The sequence below is a fragment of the Melospiza melodia genome, chromosome 13 (genome assembly GCF_035770615.1).
Source record: "Melospiza melodia melodia isolate bMelMel2 chromosome 13, bMelMel2.pri, whole genome shotgun sequence".
NCBI classification, from domain to species: domain Eukaryota; kingdom Metazoa; phylum Chordata; class Aves; order Passeriformes; family Passerellidae; genus Melospiza; species Melospiza melodia.
In genome coordinates, this window is record NC_086206.1 from 20,143,436 (window position 1) to 20,166,356 (window position 22,921).

The window sequence follows — 22,921 nt, forward strand, 5'->3', positions numbered from 1 at the left end:
ATACCAATAATTTCTTGTGAATTACATTTTGTGGCTCTCAAACTTTGGCTCAGAAGTTCACACTGAAAGATCTGCATGGAAATATTTAAAGACAAGAAGAAACACTTCAAATTAAAAAAAAAAAAAAAAAAAAAAAAACCAAAGTTAATAAAACTTGTGTGTTGCACAATATTCCTCCACCCACATTTGGGTCCTCACTGATAATATATTTTAAAAATTGCTTAATACATTTAGATTGCTTTCTTTCTTCATTCTATCACTTCAACCACCATGTCAAGAATATGACAAAGAGGAGCCTCCAAATCCATGTTTAAGCAGTAAAAGAAATTATCTGGTTCCCAGAAGAGCTGAGTGCTCTGCAGTCATGAGCAGGGATGAGGATTCCAGTCCATTTTAAAATGGAAGCCTTAATATTTATTGCATCAGAAATGCATTTATCATCTTCTGGAAAGGAGATCTGGCACAATTTGGAGAAAGTTCCCTCAAAGAATGGGAACTGAGTCCCTTGCTGGCTATTTAATCACAGTATCAGCTTGCCTTGCTGTTTTCCAAGTCATTTTACCATCGCCTTGCCAAAACATGTGAGGTCTCCTCACCCCAACTGCCACTCGGATTAAAAGTGATTGACAAGGGATACAATTAAGGTCTAATTCAGAATTCACCAGACTTAAATCCCTCTGGTAAGGAAATACTTCGATTCCACCAAAAAAAACCCCAAAAAAACCTAAAAATACCCCTTGGAATAACCCTCACGAGTTAATATTTGAATATTCCAGGAGTATTGCAGCAATAGTCAAAAATCGAATGAAAAGTAACTCTGAGCAGTGGCTGGTTCCAGTTCCCTGAAACAACAACAACAACAAAACCATGAGGCTTTGAGATCAGAATCTCCTGGTGTGATTTGCATATTGATACAGAGCAGATGTTGCAGAAACAAATGCTGCTGCATCTGCTGATGGATTGGCTTCAGCTGCCTGCAGAGGAGTTCAGCAGGGGTAGAGTGTCACATTTGTCATCCTCATCGACTTTATAAGTCCTCTGTTGACCCAACAGTACCTGAATAATTTTTTCCCTGCAGTAAATTAGAGAGGGAAGCCTGCAGGGGAAGATGTGGGGAAGGGGACGTTTTCCCAAATCACAGGAGAGGTTGGCTGAGGCTGCAGGGATGAGTTTTGCTGTTTGTTTTTATGCTGTTCTGCTTTTTTTCCCTGTCTTGGACCAAAGGCAAAAAACAAAAAAAAAAGTGGTCAAAATGTTGGTCCTGAATGTTGTCATTCAACAATTGTCATTGTTTTATTTTCATGTCAGGTTATCCTCCCAGCATTTCTGGAGGAGTTATGTGAACACCCTTGGGAGTTTTGATGTTCCAGTGATGGATATTAAACCCTGAGCCTCAGGAGTGTCTTGCTCCATAGTAAAAACTGAGCAGTGAAACAAAACAGTGATGGTTTGAATGGCAAATTTCTCAAGGGCTTTTTGAGGAGAAGGAAAAGCCAAGGGCATTGAGGTGGACTGGGTGAAGTTTCTTCTAAATAACAACAAGAAAGCTGAAGTGTCCCAAAGGAGTGAGATCCCATGTGTTTGCAGCTCCCCCCATGCATTACAGCTCAGTTAAAGCAAAAAAAAGATGAGGGCTATGCACAAAAAAAAAAGGGTGGAAATTCAGGGGCAAAAAAAGATTCCAGCTCTGCTCCTCAGAAGAAAGAATTTCCTTCGAGGTGCAGCACCATAAACGTGCTGTACAAACAACACCCAGAATCCCGCATTAGAGAAAACCAAATAATAGGTGCCTAAGGAAATAGCTGGGATTTAGGGGGCTTAAACCCAGGCCCTGCTGTGATACAATAGCCTTATTAAGCATGATATTTTATATAGGATCCAGAGAGTTTGAAGGGTTTGAAGCATGTTTGGGTAAGGATCAGGGGGATTTCAGGAGCTGTGACCTCATCCTGCGTTTGATGCTATCAGAGCTGGGCTGAGAGAGGTTTAGGCCAACTGGAAGGCAGAGCCCAGAGCAGCTCTGCAAGCTCAGTGTTTACCAGCCTGGAGCCTATAATTGGTTTTTTTTTTTTTTGTGGGGAAAGTTCAAGGCCACCCAAAGAGCGTTTCACAGTGCTCACCAAACCAATAAATGCTGGAGTTGGGCAAGGCCACAAACCGGAGCTGCCGGCCAAGGCTTGGCTGCCTGGCTCCCTTGGACTTTAAAGCAAATTGTGTGGCTAAAACCTCCTGCACCTCTTGGAAAGCTTTGGGCTTCACCTATGGGCTCAAGCCAAAGCATCTGGAAGAGGGGAAAACGTCTCCTGTCACCAGGAACAGCAATTTTCCTCAAAATAATTAGATCTTTGCCAGCTCAGAAAGTTATTGCATTGTCATAGAATGACACAATCATGGAATGGTTTGGGTTGGCGGGGAATTTAAAGTTCAGCCAGCTCCAAATCCCTTCCACTAGCCCAGGTAGCTCAAACTCTTGATATTCCAGATGTTTGCCATGTAGGAAGGGATGGTTGGAGCAGGAGGAGCACATCAGGATGGTCCCATTGCACATCTGCCTGGTCTGTTGGCACCTAAGCACACAAACATGCATCCAAAATGCCTAGAAGGGAATGGGAAAGAAATATGGAAGTACTTACAGCAGTGAAACAGCCGTGGGCATTTTTACAAAGCTTTAATTTTGTATTAGAGCAAAACGAAGAAACCCCAGACTTGGGGAGTACCACAAAATGGGCAGACTTCAAACGTCTGCCTTTAGGTCCAGTTAAACCAGATGGCAAAGGATGTTTTCCAAGGAGGTTTGGAATTCTCAGCTGATGTGAGATTACGTGTGGCAAATTGTGTCTGCGTTGATTCTGCCTCAGAAATTGCACGTTGGGATATGACTCTGCTTGGGTTTGGGCTTGCTTGCAAAGTTCTCTTCCACCATCCATATGAATACACTCTCTAGATTAAATCAGATTTGCCTAGAGACTCAATCCGGAATAAATTTCCAACACTTGTGATGCTGGGATAGGACTCTGGAGCCAGGGATACATTCCTTGGGGATTTCTTATTTTTTTCTGCTTCATATCAACATAAATTCTGCATAACTCTGCTATCAAACAGATTAAATGAGACTTTTGAGAGAAAAAAAGAGTGTGAGATACATCTGGTTCCTGGACAGAACTTTGGGGCTGTTATCTCTGGAATCTCTCCTTAGCTGGATATGCTCAAGAAATTGCGCTCAGGGCTATAAATAAATACAACTATTTAAATCAAGAGCTTAACAATTTACCTGTTTGGGAATTCAAAGTGCTATAAATAAAGTCCTAAACTACATTAAAGAATTTAAATACACAGAGGTTTGCTGAGGACAATCGATGACTTTGATGTCCATTGGCTCAGGCCGTAACAGCACAGATAATCAGAGTGCCATTAATAAAATGTTCTTTCTGCCTGAAAATTGAATTAGCTGAGTCTGATACATTTTATATCCCTCGATGACCCAGCATGGCCAGAGCAAAGCAGGAATATAAAAGCCATCTGACGTACTTTGTCTTTGGCTGTTTTGGGAATCTTCTCAGCTGACATGAGAAGCAAATGTTCCACAGTCTCATGGGGTCTTTCTTGGGGCTGACTGGTTTATAGCTGGGGAACAACAAAAAAAAAAAAAAAATCCTCAGCTGGTTTCAGTAGCTATTTGTTACCAACTTAAAGATCAGGTTCTTCAAGGTAAACTGAAGATGACAATTGGAAAATAAACATGAGCCACTTGGTGTGTGTCCTCTATTGGGCTGAAATGTGACCCGTGTGTGGGGAGAGGTTAAAGGGTTAAATTGTGCCTCGCTCATTATGGGCCTGGAAAAAAAAAATCCCTGGGTAAACTCAGAGGGGTGAGGCAGCTCTGAAACCCCTCAGCGCTGCTCCATGAGGCTCTGCAGTGACATGTGATACCCAATTTCTGGAGTGTCATGGTTATCAACTGCTCAGGATTATAAGAACTGACGTCAAAAAGTGTCGGGCAGCCGCTCTCCCCTTGCTCTGCTTGTCACTCTGAGCTCAGAAGAAAAGCATCAGGGGTGTTTACACATGGCAAAGTTATTAAGGGCCCTGACAGAGGGCTTTAAAGGCTGCAGGCTCACCTGGAAGATGGCTGGCTTGATCTTAGCCCTTTCCTTCTGGCTGGAATACCTTCCTCATAAAAACCGAAATGGGCCCCAGAGAACATTTATGTTCCCCAGCCTCATCCCTCCCCCTGATCTAAACCAGCTCCCAGTAAGAGATTTCAGACCACCCTGAACAGAGCTGCTTGTCAGGCTGCTCATTTGGGGTCAGAAAGCAGCAAAGCATTTCAGCATGTGCCCAGAGTTTGGGCACCTGCTCAATCCTGTTTTCTGCTGACTCCGAGGTGCTCCTGCCTGACAACATTAAAGCATTTCCCTCCTACTTACATTTAAACATAATTTATTTTTTGCAAAAACAGAATCTAAATATGGATTCCTGACAGTAGCTGAACTTCAGATGCTCGTTTATGAGCTTCTTGTCCGCAGGCTTTGGGGAGAAAAAGGCTCCTCTCACAGCACATGTTCTTTTTCTCCTTCAGCAGAAAAATAAAAAAAATTTGCTTTGAATTAGTAAAGAGAAATAATATATTGAAGTTACACAATAATATATTGTGTTATATATACATAACAAGAGAAATAATATATTGAAGTTACACAATAATATATTGTGTTTCATATATATAACACATAGTGGGGCCCATGGGACCCAAGTCACCCCTGCTAACAGACATCCAGAGGCAAAATTCTCATTCCTGGTCCCAAATGGGGCACTTTGAGGAAGCTCTTGAAATGTCTGTGAAATATCTGCCTGCTGTGCTCATAATTTCCCATATATATACTGGAGATCTACTTCTTCCATCTGTGTTTTAGAGGCCTCTCCTTTCCTGATAAGCACCTAAATGTGAGAATTCAGCAAGTTGAAATGACAAATGCTGGTGTTTCCAAAATATTCCATTTGGCCAGGAAGAATATTTTCCAGCTATCAGGATCTCTTCAAAACTGCACTTTTTGGTGACCAATTCATTTGACGATAAAATGTTGCCTTGCTCAGTTCATTAGATAATCATGGTCAAATTTGGGGATGAACACATGGTTAATATTTTACACATGAGCCTAACTTGACTCCTTTTCGAGGAGAAGCCACTGAATCTTGGAAAATATCATCAAGCTGTCAGCATTTAGCAGAGAACAAGTTCATAAAGGCTCAAATAGATCATGCTTTACGATGAGTAGCAGAATGGAGATTTTCAGAGGTAACAAAATAGGAATCCACAGTGCAATTCCACTATTTTAGTATGGTGTTGACTCTTTTTCGTATTGTCAGATGCTTCGCATCCTCATTTTTGCTTTAGGAAATGCAGTGCTGATGTGGGTGAGGTCCAAGGGTGAATGAAGGGTGATCACAGCAAATCTCATTGTTTGTGTTTGTGTTATTCCTTCCCTCCTCACCTCAGCAAGGTGAGGGACCACATTCACGATTTTCTTTATTTTCCCTGTTTTGTGTACCACCAAAAAAAGCCAGCCAGGCACGAATTTATTTAAAATCATTCCAGGTTTATCCTTATCTTTCCAACACATAAAAGAGCAGGAAAATCAGCCCATTCAGAATCAGGTGATTCAGCCTCAGGTTGTGACTTTGTCACTCATTCACACAGCAACTGCCGAGTTTATTTTCCCCTCATTCTGGCTGTGTGTAAAACAGGGTTTATTTTCTTGCTTGTGGGTCTATTTAAGGAACACACATTGTAAGGGCTCCTTCTCCAAGGGAGTTTTGCTATTTTAAGCCCAAGGGTTGTGTTCCAAAGCCTTGATTTCTCCCTGCAAACGCTGCAGCGGCCAATTGCTTGTCACAGCCTAAGCTGCTTTATCAGCAACATGATCAATGGTCTCACCACAACTTAAAGGCAGGAACATTGCTCCTACAAGGCTCTGGAGTTTTATTCTGCTACTGCCCCATGTGGATAAAGCATTAAAGGGAGAGGAGCAGCCCCACACTCTCCATCAGCAAATTCCTCACGTCCAACAAAACTCCTTTGGAAGACGCATCCCGGCATTTCTCCAGAGCTTTCATGAGTGTTTGGAAGATTTTTGCCCTGTGGTGAATGAGAATGAAGCAACCTGGTATCTGGAGAATCAAAAGGAGTGATTAGACAACAGCAATGCATCTTGGTATTCATCCAGGGCGCTCACTATTGGGAACTTTTTCCAGGGAGGAGGTGTATAAATAAGAAAGGGTTTGAAGTGGAGGAGGAGGAGGTTTCTCTGTGACAATATAAAAATGAAGTGTGGTAGCATGACCTTTGCAGAATGCATTTCAACTTCCTCTGGCCCCCCTGGGCTATCCCATATCTGTGTGGTTCACATTACCCTGCTCCCAGAAACATTTGCTTTCAAACAGGAGGGCGTTGTTAATGGGAGCTCCTTCCAGAGGTCCAGCCAAGCTCCCTTCCAGTTCTGCCCCTCTCTCCCCTTGCCCAACTGTTTGAAATATTCTGTTTTCCTTTTCCAGGTCGGAGGGAGTTGTATATTTAAATTTCTCACGCCTGTTAAAGCTTGGGCAGGTCCCATTACAAAGTCAATACCCAGGAATGGAAAACATCTTCCAAAGTTTCAAGCGAATTCTGCCCAAATTTAGCCGGCGCTGTCTGACTTCGCTCCCCCATCCACAAACTCCACGCTAATAGAAAGGGTTTGCTACATCTGGATCCTGCCTGGGCTGTGATTGTAGATAAGTTTTGACCAAGAGAGGGGCTGGGGGGTTGGTTTGGGTTGCACATTTTCCCCTCTCACCTCTGACACGGCCAACACACGATAACAAGAGGAGGGAGCTCCCCGAGGGACGGCGCTCGGGGTCGCCGCGGATTAAACGTTCTCAGGCACGGCTCCTTCCAAAGGCAGGAGCAGGGGAGAGCTCAGAGAGCCAGAGCCTGCTGATTAAGGGCCTTGAAGGATTTTCCAATCCCATCTCGTGGAGCTACTTGCTGTACAGCCACCCAAAGCGTGCTTTGACGGAGGCTCAATTTTGCTATTTAAAGCTCAGCGACAGGTTGAGAGATGTTTGTTTCACTTTGTCCTCTCACTCAAGCCGGATTCTTCTTTTTTTTTTTTTTTTTTCTGCTAATGTTTTAGGAATGTTTCCTTATCAGGATTATAAAAAATAAATACAGCCAGCACTTTTGGCAGTCAAAAAAGAACAATATAGATTAGAAAATGATTTAGTGCCCTTATTTCACTGACTGACCCAGATTGCCTGATCTCAGGAGCAATTATCCTCGTGGGTAATTCTCCTGTGTGAAGATCTTTGTTTGTGCGGAAGTGTTTGTGCAAGCAAAGTTACATAGCTGCAGATTCAGGCCTCAATTTCCTCATGTTGAATTTAAGAACATATTGTTTCCTTTACAACTTCTTTTTTTGGTGAAAAACAGTTCTCTTCAGAAAGTGAAGTTAAATGGAAATGCTGCATTCTGAGGAAAATTCTCTGTATTCCTTAACTAAATGTTAATATAAGGAATTTGTTACATGTAGCTCCTCTCCAGACATAGATGTGCTTACCAGAAATTCTCTGTAGAGTTCTGACTCTCATTTGTGGCTCTCCTTGACCATTTTCATGAGCTTTGAGAGCTTCATAGTTCCATTAAAACCAAAAGATTTTAGCCAGTTCTCACCAGTCATTTATGGGATGATACCACCAAAGATTGGTAGCCTAAAAAAACACAGAAAAGCATGAAAAAACTTGAAAAACAAACTTGAAATCTGCACAAAGCTCAAAATGAAGAGATGAAAATTGCAAAATTAACAACTCAATTAAACAAATCACCAAAAGCACAATGTTGTCCTGTGAAATATGGGAAGTTTTTGCTAAAACTACCAGAGACATCATTATTGCTACTGATATAAATTAAATTATGCTGGGATATGGGAGAGATAGACAGATAAACAAGCTCTAGGTTTAAATATGTGAATTCTGGTGTTTTCCCCCACAGAATTTGTGAATAAACCCACGGTAGCTACTCCAAAATGTGCCCTTTGACATTGGAATATGCTTTAAACTGAGATTCAGAGTGTCGTGGCATGGGCTTCATGTTTCAGAAAGGTTTCCACAAACTCGGGCTCATTATTCCATGACAATTTATTAACGCTTCCAGGCACGAGTGCTTCAGGCAAAACAGAGCAAGAAGCATGACCCTGCTCACTAACAATATCCACGCTTGGATACCAAGCTGATGATTTCAGTGCAGCCCTTCCATGCAGGATTCTAGGAGACTTCAGCTTAAAGAAAGAAAAACAACTTTAAAAGTCACCTTCCAATAAAAGGAGGTTAGGCAGGATTATTCTAAGGTCCCACCTGACTTGGAAATGTATAAATGTATGTTATGTGCTTGGATAATTTTAGAATTTTCGTGAAGTCGAAAGGCACATTTTCAGATAAGTGCTAGGAACACTTGGCAAGCCCATCTGAAACATGCTGTAAGATTTTTGGACATGGCGTGTATTTATAAACCACAAAAAAATACATTCTATCTCTTGTTTTGTCTCAGCATTAATGGTCAGCTACACTGAGAATGTTTAGAAGAAACTCCAGCCACGTTTTGGAGGAGGAATCTGGGAGCTGCACGTCCACCTCGCGGTAGGACAACTTTTTACTCTGATTACTTCAAATTCCCCTTCACCTGAGAAGTGACAGCAGCTCCTATTTAAACAGCAAAGCTCCTTTTCAAAACCTCCTCTGTCCCAGCGTGGCAGAGTAATACAGATGCCTTTGGGGCTCTCCAGCATTTTCACAGAGAGCCCATTAACTTGGATCCAAATCTGTGCTTGGCCAGACATTTCGAGTCCACAGAGAAAAGATCTGAAAAGCTTTATCTGAGCCTGATAACCATCACAGCTAAAGCATGGCTCGGCTCCTGATTTACATCATTGCTGAGGAAAGGAGAACCGTCCAGTTGTGCTGATAAAGTTGTAGCAAAGTGAAACCAAATAAATCTTAGAGATGCCATCAGCTTGTTTGTTTGCTTGCTTGTTGTCCGATGACATCAGCCCAGTGCCCGGTTTATCTTTATTTTAACTTGAATTGGATCCTTGTCAGGCTCTGCCAGAGCTGTGCCAAAGGCACGTAGCGAAACCGCATAAAATGCATCCAGTTTGATGTTTTCTTTGTAAACGCTCTAAAACGGGCTTGACTCTGTCCCAGAGGATCATTAAAGTTCCTGAACTTTCTGGGGCAAGCGCGACCAAGTTCAAAGCAAATCTGGCCTTGATTTATGGTTCTGATTGGAGACCAAGGAAAAGTCAAATTTACAGTCTGAGTTTTATGTTGAGTTCCTTGTGCACGCTCAGTCTGAAACTCGCAGTGAACCTCAGGGGGTTGGAAGCCCAGGAACACTGAAGCCATTGCTGGTGCAACACTCAGCTGGCCAGAGCTGGCACAGCCCGAGGAGCTCCTTGGCACCTCAAGCAGCCTGAGGACTTTGCTCTGCTGCCAAATGAAGCAGTTTGCTGTTAGGAGCGTTTAAAAGATAAATAAAGTGACACTGGAGCACGGCTAAATAGTTTCTGTAGAGATAAGCTGGGGTGTTTCATAGGAGTTGGGCTGGTGGAGCGCAAGCTCCCACCACTGCAAGCATTTTGAAGCATTCCAAGCTGAAGCAAGGAGCATTAATTACTCTCAGAATCACAGGAAGGAGAAAGCTGTGCCTGGCAGAAAGGGTAGCGGCAATTCTGCAAAATTTGGGGGTGTTTTGGGAACGCCATGTCACCGTTTTGAGGCGCAGATGCCAAAAAGTGGAGGGCTTGGGGGAAGTAGGTGTTGTGCCATTGTCACTTTTTATGGATGGAGGTCTCGGAGAACAATGCTCCAGCAGGAGCCACTGGGAGGAGAGCCAAGTGGAAATATCCCATCACAGCCAGTGTGTGCTGCGAGGCTGCAGCCCCAGTGCCTTGCCATGACTTCACTGACACAAAGTGCCTGGAACAAAAGAACAATGCATTCAGGCTTGGAAGAGCTCTCCTTGTTTGAATGCATAATAGCGCTTATTGGACAATGAACTCCTTGTAAGATCATGGAAAAACCATTGTGGAAGGTCTGGAATACCTTTTTGCTGCCAGCCCTGGCCTGGATTGTTGCAGATTTTATTTCAAAGTGTTCCTGAGGGTTTGAATGTTCAGTCTGTTTCCGCAGGAATCACCCCTGTGTCAATGATTTTCTGTTAATCCCCATCCTTGCTTTGCTCCGTATATCCTGATACGACTTAATTCCAAGGCGATGAGCTCGAATCCGTGTTTTTCTTGGACCAAAAAAAAAATGTTCCAAGTCACCAGCAATCCCCTTGCCACGAGTGCAGTTGTGGAGCACAAAGAGGAATTCTGTTTGAAGGATCTCTCTGCTCATCCAGGATTGTCCCAAGGGAAGAACACCCACGGCTCCAGCCCAGGAGTGAACTCACCCTCAGGAGTCCAGGATTGCTCAGCATCCCCACACGGGAAGGGGTTGCCACAGCCTACAAAGAGCCATTGTATGAAACCATCCAAGTCACCCTGGGCTGGGATAAATTGGGTAAATAAAGGATCTGTCATGCACCAGGCTCCAAGCTCAGTCCTCGCTTTGAGAGACTTGAGAGCTCTTGGATTTGGTTGGGCAGCACAGCAAAATACAAGAAGAAGGTTTCCAAGTTGGGCCTTATTGGACACCTCACTCAAAGGTTGCTTTTAATGTGTTTTTTCTTCCCCTTCCTTTAAAAAATTCCTTCTAAGAGGGGCATAAAATATGAAGAAGCTGGGGACTTGTCAAAGATCTCCTTATCCAGTCCTGTTCAGCATGGGAAAGGACAACAGGGACACCCACTTTCCTAGGAGAATCCCAGTCAGATGCAGATGGGCCTCCACAGCCCACATCAGCATTTCCCTGGTGTTGTTGTGGCAGGAGAGGTGAGCTTGACCCATGGCATGGGAGCAAAAAGGAAATTATTTCCTTTGGGTTTATTTTCTACAGGATATCTGGATGCAGGATTTAAGAGCCCCTATAGGTGTGCATCACTTCCATCAGCTCCCAGCATTTAACTGAGCTGCCAAATCTCCTGTAATTCCCCCAGACTTCTGCCATCAACAAAAAATCAGTGTGTGGAAGAAGGAACAGGAGCAAAGGGAGGCACACAGCAAAGCCTTGCAGGTGCCAGATGTGGATCAGTGCCCAGCTGTTGTTATCAGAACAGATGTTGTGCCTGCTGACAGCAAAACCTGCAAAGGTTGGGCTTTTCAACACTTCTGGTTAGCAGGAGGTGTGATCTGGTTTGGATGTGAGGGGGGAGAAACTGCAGAATCCAGACAGACAAATTCAGGATTTTGCTATCAGACATGATGCAAGTGGAGAACGTTCTGCCCATGTGGGGAAGGAAAATGAAATATTGGACATTAAAGCATTGTGTCATTGGAGCTGTGCTAAATGAGTTGGACTGCGAGCACATCCAAACAAAAAATCTGCTAGTGCTTTTTGACTCGAGCAAATCCTGGCTTTTTTCTTTAACACTTTGGGGATTTTAGTCTTCTTTCCAGCTTTCTGAGGGAGCTGGACACACCTTTGAGAGAGAGCTGGACAACAGCAGTGGCATTGCTGGATGAGCTGGGCACAGCAGGACCCTCACAGAGTGCCAGGTGCAGGAGCACAGACCCAGCCCAGGTGACAGCAAGGACATGTCTGTCCAGGGCCAGCTGCACAAACACAGGGCCCTCCTGTCCTGCATCCAGCTGTGTCTCTTCCAGATGCGACTGTGACCTTCTGCTCTTCACCACCGACCATTTCCTAACCAATGCCCAGCAAACTCACCAGAGTTCTCCCAGCCACCCATTTTTAAATAATCTCCTTTCACACCTGACCTGGATTTGGGAGAGCCCACACGGCCACTTCTGCCAGGAGAATGATATGGAAGGGGAGGAAATTTGAAAAAAACCTTCATTATGTGCAGAATGAGGGCAAGGCACCAGCTGCACACATCTATTCTCACATTGCTCCACCTCCAACCTCACACACAACCCCAACATAATCAGCAAAATTGGCCTTTTGCAGAATTAAACATCGTATCTAAAAGTGAAACATTCTTTTTGCACTGAGCTGAATGGTTGGTTAATTCTCAGTCTCCACATATAATACAAATCACTCGAGCTTTTTGGCACAAGTCGTGGCTTGATTAATATTTTTGGCATTTTTACTGAGACTCTTAAATAATAGAAGTGGCATCTGAATGGAAATTGGAACAGGCCACTTAGAGGAACAGTGTTTTAAAGCCTTTGGAGAATTAGCAAAAGCCTCCAAAATGTCAGAAGATGTTAAAAATATTAAACTAGTTGAGGTCTTATTTTTAAAACGGTGTCTCAATTGATTTGTCCTTCATTTGTGTTTTTTCCCTCCGGTTCTGCCACTCTAAGTTAGGAAGGCAGTAAAATTCCAAGTGATCCCACAGCCCACAGCTCCTGCCTGCATTTCCACACAGCTCAGAGCAGGTCAGGTATGTTCCTCCCAGCACTGTTTATGATGCTTGACGTTGTTACATCATCATTAAAAATCTCTTCACTGATGTGAAAAACACATTTTGGAGCTTTCTAGGCCATTTATTTTGTCGGCTCTGTGGGTATAGGGTGGACTGTCCTCCCTCCCAGGCAATGCTGGTGTAACTGGATCCAAAGAAAATTCTTCAAACTTTATTGGCCACGGAAAACTAAAGTCAATTGGTTAAAAGAAAAGTGTTTATTATGTTTACTCTGGCATCCCAACCATGCAGAATTATTAATCATTAAGATCCAGATACGTAGAGTTTGCTCTTTTTTTTCTTTTCCCTTTGCCAATTCATTAAACATCATTAAGCTGAAATAAACCTCAGCAAGAATGTTTCTACCTCATTTTTTAAAATTATTTTCTGTTATCACGCTGCACTTGCTGAGCTCCATACTCACCACTTTATTCCTGAGGGTTGAAACACTTCTTCCTCTTGTCCTGGATCATTTCTGTGGGGTCTTAAAGATCCACCAGTCTCCACTGATCTCATTTTGAGCTGAACCCAACTGAAGCCACGGAAAAGCGCAGATTTTTCTCCCCTATCCTCCTTTTATAAAATAAATCAGGACCAATGCGGTCCCTCCATACGCATGGCGCATTAAAAGAAATAAATTCACATTTTCAACCCCAATGAATCATTCTGGTTTCAGTGGATCTCCGTGCTCTGCTGAAATGTTTTCTCTCGAGGGCAATCACCGAGGTTTTGGAGGGAAGCAGCCTCTCTCAGCCTCCCCAGCAATCAGAGCCTTGCTGCACTTCCAGTGCTGGCACAGGTTCCCTCTGCGAGCAGCCCTGGTTATCCCTCAGTGCATTACAGCCCTGGTAACAGGAGATTGGCACCATTCCTCCTGCTCTGTTTTAATAGTGACAATATAACTGCTGAAACAATATTTTGGTTCCACTGACGTATGTAAAAACGCTCTGGCCAGGGCTGCCAGCAGCACAATTCCCCCCTTTCCCAGCTGATAGCTCTGAGGAGATCCCAGTGGATCTCCCTTTTTGCAGGTTTTCCTTTATCAGGGATCATCCTTTGATGATGCCTCAATGAGATCCCCTTGGAAGGTGTGAGCAGGATCAGAGGAATTACAGGGCCTCGTATAAACTGAATTAATAAGACCCTGATGCATGTGGGAGCTCTGTGATGCGTTCACACTGCTGTGGGATATGAAGGTCTTAAAAAGCATCACTCAAGTAATGGGAAAAGTTCAGTGAAAAGACTGAAAAGATCATTGATCCTGCCTAAAGATGTCCCAGTTTGGGCTTTGGACACCTCCTCTGATATTCAGGGTACATCAGGATTTCACACTGAAACTCCAATATCTTAGCTAACATTGGCTTTACATAGATGTTGATCCTGTACAAGGTACAAAAAAGAGCAAGGTTTCCTCTCTGAATGCAAATGTAAGAGATTCATCTTCCCAAAAATGTGTCCCCCATAGTGGTGGCAACAAATGGCACCTCCACATTGACATAACTGGTCCTGACAGCACCCAGTAAGGACATAATTCAGTGCTATATTAGATAACCTCCAAAAAAACTTAAACCATGACCTTTCCTTCCTCCCTGCCCTCCTTTTTTTCCTGAGGAGGAGGCCGTAGGGCTGGATCTGGGAATTAGAAAGCAACATGGGTGGTGACCCCCCAGTGCCAGGTCTGTCATGAAGAATAATCCATATGTTGTGTCTGTGCGCGTTGGGAGGTCCCAACCCTGAACACCACAACTGTTTTCCAGCCTTCACAGCTCAGCATGCCCAGGAGAACCATTTAGGAAGAAAGAATTGCCTGGGAAGCACAGCCAAAAGGGGCTGCCCTGCTGGTTTGTTTTCAAATGCAAAGCCAGCCAGGCCACCGTGGCACTAAGGCCAGGTTTGTCACCTTCTGAGAAGGCCTCACAAACACCACCAGCAGCTGTGCTGTGACAAAATTCATTGTTCTACCAGCTGGGAGCCACCAGCAAATGCCCTCATGCTCTGCCACCAGCTGGTAAATCCCTTTCCCAGATAACTGGTGAGCCAAGAGAAAACCAAGCTTAGCTTCCACTGAGCTTGGAAGAATTTTCTTGGTGGAAGGATGTGGAACACTGGGAACGGGCTCCCACTGCCTGGGGCAGCAGCTGGGCTCCTCAAGCAGCCCCTGAGGACCATGCAGCTGTTTGGGATCTCTCAGAGCAGACATGAGCAGGTATCTCCCCCCACTTTCCACCATCCATCACTGAGCTTTACTGGCGACTCACATTTTTGTCCTCTAATTAAAGCTTCTGTCAGGTCCTTTTAAATTATAGCCCCGATTAGGGACTTTAGATCCAAATTCAGCAGGCTTTGGAACCTGCCATTTTATTTAATTACTTGCAGTAAATTATTTTGACACCCTCAATTAACAATGTCCATCACCTCAGGCCGGCGACGATGAGTGCGAGGAATTTGCCATTTGATCTGTTTTGTCTGCTGGAAGGGTGCAAAGGAGACAAAAAATTCCACCTCTGCACAAAAGCGAGGATTTTAGCGAATTCCACCACACAGATTAGAAAATATTAATAATTTCCTTTAGTCTGTTAATATTTGGTTCCTAAAGCCAAAGGTGTGTTTTGAATTAATAAAACCATTTCTGCACAGCCAGACTGGTGGAAGGACAGGATGGTCCCTCCTGGGTGTGATGATTAAACCACTCTTTTAGGAAAAGGATTGCTCCCTGAGAGGCTCATTTAGGTGTTAAATATTTATCCATCTACAGCAGCAAAGTTCCCATTTCATCCATCCATTCCCAGCCCTGGATGCTGCCTGAAATTCCCCATTTAGGAAGGAGTTTCTCTGGGAACATCCCAAAGGCCACTGAGGGTGAATCATCCTGTGAGCTTCATGCTTTGCTGTTTCACCAGGCAGAGCAATATTAAACTCCAGCATTCCCCCTCACTTTAACAACCTTGGGGGTGTTGATGATGGAGCTAATTAGCCATGTTCTCTAATTTATTAAAATCATAAATATTTCACTTCAAGGCTTTTTTTTTTTGGGTGGGAGGGAGAAGAAGGGGGTGGGAAGGTTAAAGGGAGACAACTGCATGAAATTCTTTGGCTGATTAAATGTTCCATAAGATGCAGCAATATTTTACCTCTCTTAAGTGATTCGGTGGCACATCAGGCCTGGCACCTCCTTCTTCACCCTGTTTGCTTTTAATTATGGCCATTATTTTATTTGCCATGGGTAACATTAGGACCTGATATGGTTGGCTGGAAAAGCCAAAGAGCACAACATCATTTCGGTGTCAGAAGCTTAAATAAAGGGCAAAGGAGCAGCAAAGACATAAAAAAGATGGAGTTAGAAAGATGTAATATATTTGTCTACTGTGGAACTGCATAAGAATTTTTAGTACAGTATGTACAGAGACTCATGGGTTTTTTGGGAAGTAATCTGATATCAAAACTTTCCTTCTAATGAACGAATTTGTATATTTGCTGCCTGAAATAGTTCATATTCACTCTTTAAAAATTATAGTCTCAGAAACTTCATATTTCTGACATAAAATCCATGTTGTGGCCATTGCAGATTTCACCAAGGGCAGCAAAGGAGCCCAAATCCTGATATGGAAGAAAAATTATTTTCCATCCCTCACCACAACTGCTTAAAGTTTCAGAGATTATTCTGTCTCTGACTGTAGTCATTGTTTTCCTGTGGAGGTTCCATGCCCGTGGTCATGTGGAGATTGTAGAGAAACCATAAATGTGAATTTTGGGCAGTGAGCAGCTGCCTGGGTTGCTGTGGAGGGTCAGCAAAGTGTGCCTCAGTTTCCCTGAGCATGGTGAGGTCGGAACTTTGTCCTCCGGCTTGGGCTGGGAGAATTTGGGATGGACAAAGCTCCTGGGGCTCAGGTATTGTATATTTGTATATTTATATTCTATATTGTATATGATATATACAATATATAAATAAATTTTAATATAAATATTGTATATTTATATTGCTATATTGTATATAATATACACAATATATAAATTATATATTAATATAAATATTGTATATTTATACTGCTATATAAATATTTTATCTTTATATTGCTACTATAAAAGGTAGTGCCTTTTATCAGCGGCAGAAGCCTGCAGCCACTGTAAATCATAAAGCCTCAGGTATTGTACATTTGTATATTTATATTCTATATTGTACATAATATACACAATGTATAAATTATATATTAAAATATAATATAATATAATATAATATAATATAATATAATATAATATAATATAATATAATATAATATAATATAATATAATATAATATAATATAATATAATATAATATAATATAATATAATATAATATAATATAATATAATATAATATAATATAATATAATATAATATAATATAATATATACACAATGTAATATAATATATACACAATGTAATATATCATATATAATATACACTATATATAAATTATATATTAATATAAACATTGTATCTTTATATTGCTATATAAATATTTTGTATTTATATTGCTACTATAAAAGGTAGTGCCTTTTATCAGCTGCACAAGCCTGCAGCCACTGTAAATCATAAAGGAGGAGCATGCGAGGAGGAACTGAGCCTGGAATGTGAGAAGTGAGATAAAATACAAGGCAAAAATCCCATCTCATTCCAGCCCAACCCCTGCTGAAGCCGGGGATGCGATTTCCCCCAGCATCAGCAGACAAAGGGGCAGACAAAACGATGCTCAACCACCTGGGATTACCTGTCCTCCTCTTCCCCCTTCCAGACATCCCCTCCCGCACCCCGGGCCGTGGGAGATGCCGGAGATGCCCGGCCCTTTGTCGGGGGATGCCGGGGCAGATGCAATCTGTTCCTCATTGTCCCGTAATAGCTCGGTTATCCGCGGCTGAAAATGCAGAGTGGTTGTGCCCAACGAGCCATGAAATTGCCGCTGCTCCGAGGAACATCCATCAGCAGCCCTGCCGAGACAGCGCGGGGCAGGTATCCATCCAAAACCGGGATGCTGGAATGCTCTGGGGATGGTCCTGGGGGAGGGATCCATCCAAAACCGGGATGCTGGAATGCTCTGGGAGGATCCTGGGGCAGGTATCCATCCAAAACCGGCATGCTGGAATGCCCCAGGGATGGTCTGGGGCAGGTATCCATCCAAAACCGGGATGCTGGAATGACCCAGGGATGGTCCTGGGGGAGGGATCCATCCAAAACCGGGATGCTGGAATGACCCGGGAGAATCCTGGGGCAGGTATCCATCCAAAACCGGCATGCTGGAATGCCCCAGGGATGGTCTGGGGCAGGTATCCATCCAAAACCGGGGTGCTGGAATGACCCGGGAATGGTCCTGGGGCAGGTATCCATCCAAAACCGGGATGCTGGAATGACCCAGGGATGGTCTGGGGCAGGCATTCATCCAAAACCGGGGTGCTGGAATGCTCTGGGATGGTCTGGGGCAGGTATCCATCCAAAACCGGGATGCTGGAATGCTCTGGGAGGATCCTGGGGCAGGTATCCATCCAAAACCGGGATGCTGGAATGACCCGGGGATGGTCCTGGGGCAGGTATCCATCCAAAACCGGGACGCTGGAATGCTCTGGGATGGTCCTGGGGCAGGTATCCATCCAAAACCGGGATGCTGGAATGACCCGGGGATGGTCCTGGGGCAGGTATCCATCCAAAACCGGGATGCTGGAATGCCCCAGGGATGGTCTGGGGCAGGTATCCATCCAAAACTGGGGTGCTGGAATGCTCTGGGATGGTCCTGGGGCAGGTATCCATCCAAAACCGGGATGCTGGAATGCTCTGGGATGGTCTGGGGCAGGTATCCATCCAAAACCGGGATGCTGGAATGCTCGGGGATGGTCCCGTGCTGAACTTTTCAAGGGAGAAGTGAACCCTGGCAGAGGATGCTCGGGAAGATCTTCCTGGGGAATTGGGGGATAAATGCCTGCAGAGCCTGAGGAACACATTAGGAGTGTTGCTGGAGGGACATGGCTGAGGGTTTGGTGTTTTTGTTGTTTTTTTTCTTCTTCTTCCTCTTCAGCAGAGAGGAAATTTGGGTAAAACCATTAAGTTTGAATTCCCCCGGGCTCAGGCCATGTATTTTGTGTCAAACTCATGGTTAAAATGTGAATTCACAGCTCCTGGGGCTGCACAAGGAATCTGGACACAGACTGTGCTCCCTGGGGTGGATTCCTCTTTTAATCACCCTGGCACCAAGCTTAGGAACTAATTTATAAAATAAATCTAACTCCTACTTGGAAACTGCTGCCCAAACTTCTTTGTGCCAGGAGTTCCCACAGAGCCAAGGTGAGGATGGGATCCTGCCCCACTCCCCAAGCTGAGATGACTGAGCCACCCCACTGGTCAGGTATTCATCCCAAAGCCCTCAGGATTATCTAAAAATTACCTTACTGGGTCATTTTATTAATCCCCAAACCCTCAAACTTATCTAAAAATTGCCCCACTGGCTCAGGTATTCATCCCAAAACCCTCCACCTTATCTAAAAATCATCCCACCAAGTCAGGTATTCATCCTAAAACCCTAAAGCTTTTCTACAAATTACCCCATGAAGTCAGGTATTCATCCCCAAACCCTCAAACTTATCTAAAAATTACCCCCCAAAGTCAGGTATTCGTCCCCAAACCCTCAATCTTATCTAAAAGTTTTTGCTATCACCATCAGAAGAGAAGCAGAAGCTCAGTTTTGCTCTACAGGAACAGTTCCAGGAAGGTCCAACATGGGCATGGATATGCTCTTCTCAAATAAATAAATGTATTTGCACCTCAAAAGATAAGAATGTTGATTTCAGCTGAATTGAACTTAAAAGTACAGATCCGTCCCAGGTCAGCTGAGTCTCCCACTGCTGGTGCAAGGGCTGTTTTGGGGTATTTTGCCTGGTGCTTATCAGCTGAGCCAGCCCAGCAGGAGCTTGGTGAGCTGGATAAATTGGGAGAGCTGAAACTTGTGGGGTGCAAAAGACAAATAAATAGGGAGAGAGTGGGGTTTGTGAGCTCCTCCCTTCCTGCCCCAATGCAGGAGTTTCGAAACTTGATCCAGGGAATCCTACGGGGCCTTAGAGGAAAGGAATTTACTCCCACCCATCCTGGGTTCAGCCTAACTCCTCATTTTTTGTTGTTATTTGAGCCTCCAGCCTGGAAAAGTGTCTGCAGATTTTCTGCCCAGAGATTGATCCCGTTCTAACCCTGAGCTCCTGTGTGTGACACAGGGCTGCCACACGTGGGGACAGAAATTCTGCCACGGGCAGGAACTCCCTCCTGGATTTACAAACACCACAGGCACAGGGATGCTCTGCAAAGGGCCTTTCTACACTCAGAAATCACAAAAAACTGCCAGGAATTCGGTTCAATAAGATTTCCTCACACCATGTTTGCTGAAATGAAGTCCCCAGGGTTGGGGATGGCTTTTCCTTGACAGGGAATTGGAAATATCTGGGACACTGCTTTGAATCTTGTTATTTATCCAAAGCTCTGTTGTCCCATTAAATGAGTGGTCACTGCCAGATCTCTGGCTGGATTCTCACAGTCCCTTCTGATGAGTGTTTTATTAACTGGAGAAATGATGAGATTTTATGGCAATTCCAAATCTTGCAGTGGTTTGTTGAATAAATCAGATTTTACAAGGCTTGGCACCCATTTATCCACTTTCCATCATCCAGATTGTCACGGGGTGGATTTTACCCAGGGAGAAGTGTGAGATAAATGCCTTAATTTCTCTTCAGCTTTTCAATCCATGGTGTTATATTCATGCTGGAGCCTGCTGCTGTGTGATGAGGAAGCGTTGTGGCCTCTGAATATAAGAATACTGTCCTCTGTTGATCAGAAAGGAAACAACTGCTGCTCGTACAGCAGAAAACACTGGCAAAAAAAATTCCCACTGAGAAAATCAACCTGGCTCTCATAATTCCCTTTCATGGCTATTCACAGCCTGAGATGCCTTTGGAAGTCTGTGTACACTGGGATTTGGGGGCTCTTAGATCGTTCATAAATCACATCTCACACCTACTTGTGTGTTTTGGCTAAAATAGTGATACATGGGATTGATGCAGAGCTCTCCAGTTATTAATAGTTCAGACTTTAGTGGGCAGAAAAAGAAATGTCCCGCTTCCTAAAAATGGTGCTGGAAAGAGGAGTGAAAAGAGAGGTGAAATGAGTCAAAATGAGGAAAATAAAGGGAATTTTGGGGTGTAGATGCCACAGGGCCTGGCCTTTGTTAAACACAGCTCTTCCCTCTGTGCATCCCCCCTGTCCAGCAGCTCCCTCTCCTCTTGACAAGGAAAAAACCCCAAAACAGATGAATTTTCTGGGCAAGGAGGCGAGAGCAGATGAGTCAATAGCTGGGGGTTATCCCAGGAGCTGTCCTGGGAAGCTCCGGGAGGAGGAGGAGGAGAGGATCGGGATGGGGACAGCGCTGCGAGATGCTCTCTAATTAGCGGCCGCTAATTAGCGGTGTAAACCCCACACGCACCCTCAGGCTCAGCGCTGGCAGGATGATGCTGCGTTTGAAAGGACAATGTTTAATAATTCAGCAAATTGTGCGGCCGCGCCGGAGGGGATCGGAGGGGATCGCTGCCCTGGGGCCGTTCCGGCTGATTCCTGTCCCTTTATCCAGAGTCATTCCAGTTGATCCCTGTCCCTTTTTCCAGGCCCATTCCAGCTGATTCCTGTCCCTTTTTCCAGGCTCATTACAGTTGATCCCTGTCCTTTTTTCCAGAGTCATTCCAGCTGATTCCTGTCGCTTTTTCCAGGCCCATTCTGCCTGATCCTTGTGTCTTTTTAAAGCACAATTTCATCTGATTCCTATCCCTTTTCCCAGAGCCATTCCAACAGATCCCTGTTTCTTTTTCCAGACCCATTCCAGCTGATCCCTGTCCCTTTTTCCAGAGCCATTCCGGCTGATTCCTGTCCCTTTTTCCTGGCCCATTCCAGCTGGTCCCTGTACCATTTTCCAGCACCATTCCATCTGATTCCTGTCCCTTTTTCCAGAGCCATTCCAACAGATCCCTGTCCCTTTCCCCAGAGCCATTCCAAATGATCCCTGTCCCTTTTTCCAGAGTCATTCCAACAGATCCCTGTTTCTTCTTCCAGCCCCATTCCAGCTGATCCCTGTCCCTTTTCCCAGAGCCATTCCAGCTGATTCCTGTCCCCTTTCCCAGCACCATTCCAGTTGATCCCTGTCCCTTTTTCCAAACCCATTCCAGCTGATTCCTGTCCCCTTTTCCAGCCCCATTCCAGCTGATCCCTGTCCCTTTTCCCAGAGCCATTCCAGCTGATCCCTGTCCCTTTTCCCAAACCCATTCCAGCTCATCCCTGTCCCTTTTCCCAGCCCTCTGTTGCTGATGCTCCAGCACAGGCTCGGAGAGCAGAGCACAGCTGGAGCCAGGAGAGGAATCCAGCTGGATCCCAGCTCCTCGCCCCGGTGGGAGCAGGAGGAGAGGTGTGTGTGCACCAGGGTGATGAACTCCCAGTGGGGGACAGGCCAGAGAAACACGTGGTTCTTTCTGTTTTCTCCAAATTTCAGCTGCAGGGGCTACACCTATTTACACTAACCACAGGGGTGTCCTCTCAGGGTGTTTCTCACCACTCGCTCACGAGGATGTTGTTGTCAGAACTGTGGTGCAGCTGAATTATTGCCTAAATCCTCAAAAAAGAGGAGGCAAACTGAGATTTTTTAAAGGAAAAGCCAACTTTTGGGATGTTTTCCTTCTTCACCTGACGTTACGGCAACACATATTGTTCTGCAAATATAAAAGAGAGTTGAAAAATAAAATCAAATAAAAGCTGGGGTTCTCATCACAGCCAGGAGCCTGCAGCTTTAAGGCAAGGACCATACGGTGCAGGATTAATTAATTAAATCATGCTAATTAACCACACAGCACCTCTGAGGTTCAGAGACCTGTGTGCCTCAGGATTTTGGGTTTGCACAGGCTGAGCCTTGCAGAGTTCAGCTTTTGGGCACCACCAGGCATGAACACACTGAGAGTGTGGTTTTAACTTCATTTTCATGTCCTTGGATATGATTAAACATCCCTGGAGGTGTCCAAGGATGGGTTGGATGGGACTTGGAGCAACCTGGGACAGTGGGAGGTGTCCCTGCCCATGGCTGGGAATGAGATGAGCTTTCAGGTTGCTCCCAAACCAACCCATTCCATGATTTTCTGACCACTCACAATTTCCTTGGCTGTTTTCCTCACCGTTTTAGGCTCGGGCTGAACCTGTCACAGCTCTTCCCACCAGTTTTACCTGGATGTGACAGGGAAGGCAATGACACCATCACTTGACGCTCTCTTCAGTCAAATCTTGCTCTGAATTAGTCACTTGAAAGCAACGGGCAGAGCACTC

At 44.5% G+C, this 22,921-nt stretch overlaps 1 long non-coding RNA gene across 1 annotated transcript; it reads right to left on the minus strand.

Annotated features, from left to right (window-relative positions):
- Nucleotides 1–2,643: 2,643 nt before the first annotated feature.
- Nucleotides 2,644–13,400, minus strand: LOC134424391 (uncharacterized). The gene is made up of 3 exons (XR_010029404.1): nt 12,984–13,400; nt 7,593–7,743; nt 2,644–6,165 (listed from the first exon to the last, which is right to left on the minus strand). It is a non-coding gene; the product is annotated as an uncharacterized LOC134424391 (long non-coding RNA).
- Nucleotides 13,401–22,921: the final 9,521 nt, after the last annotated feature.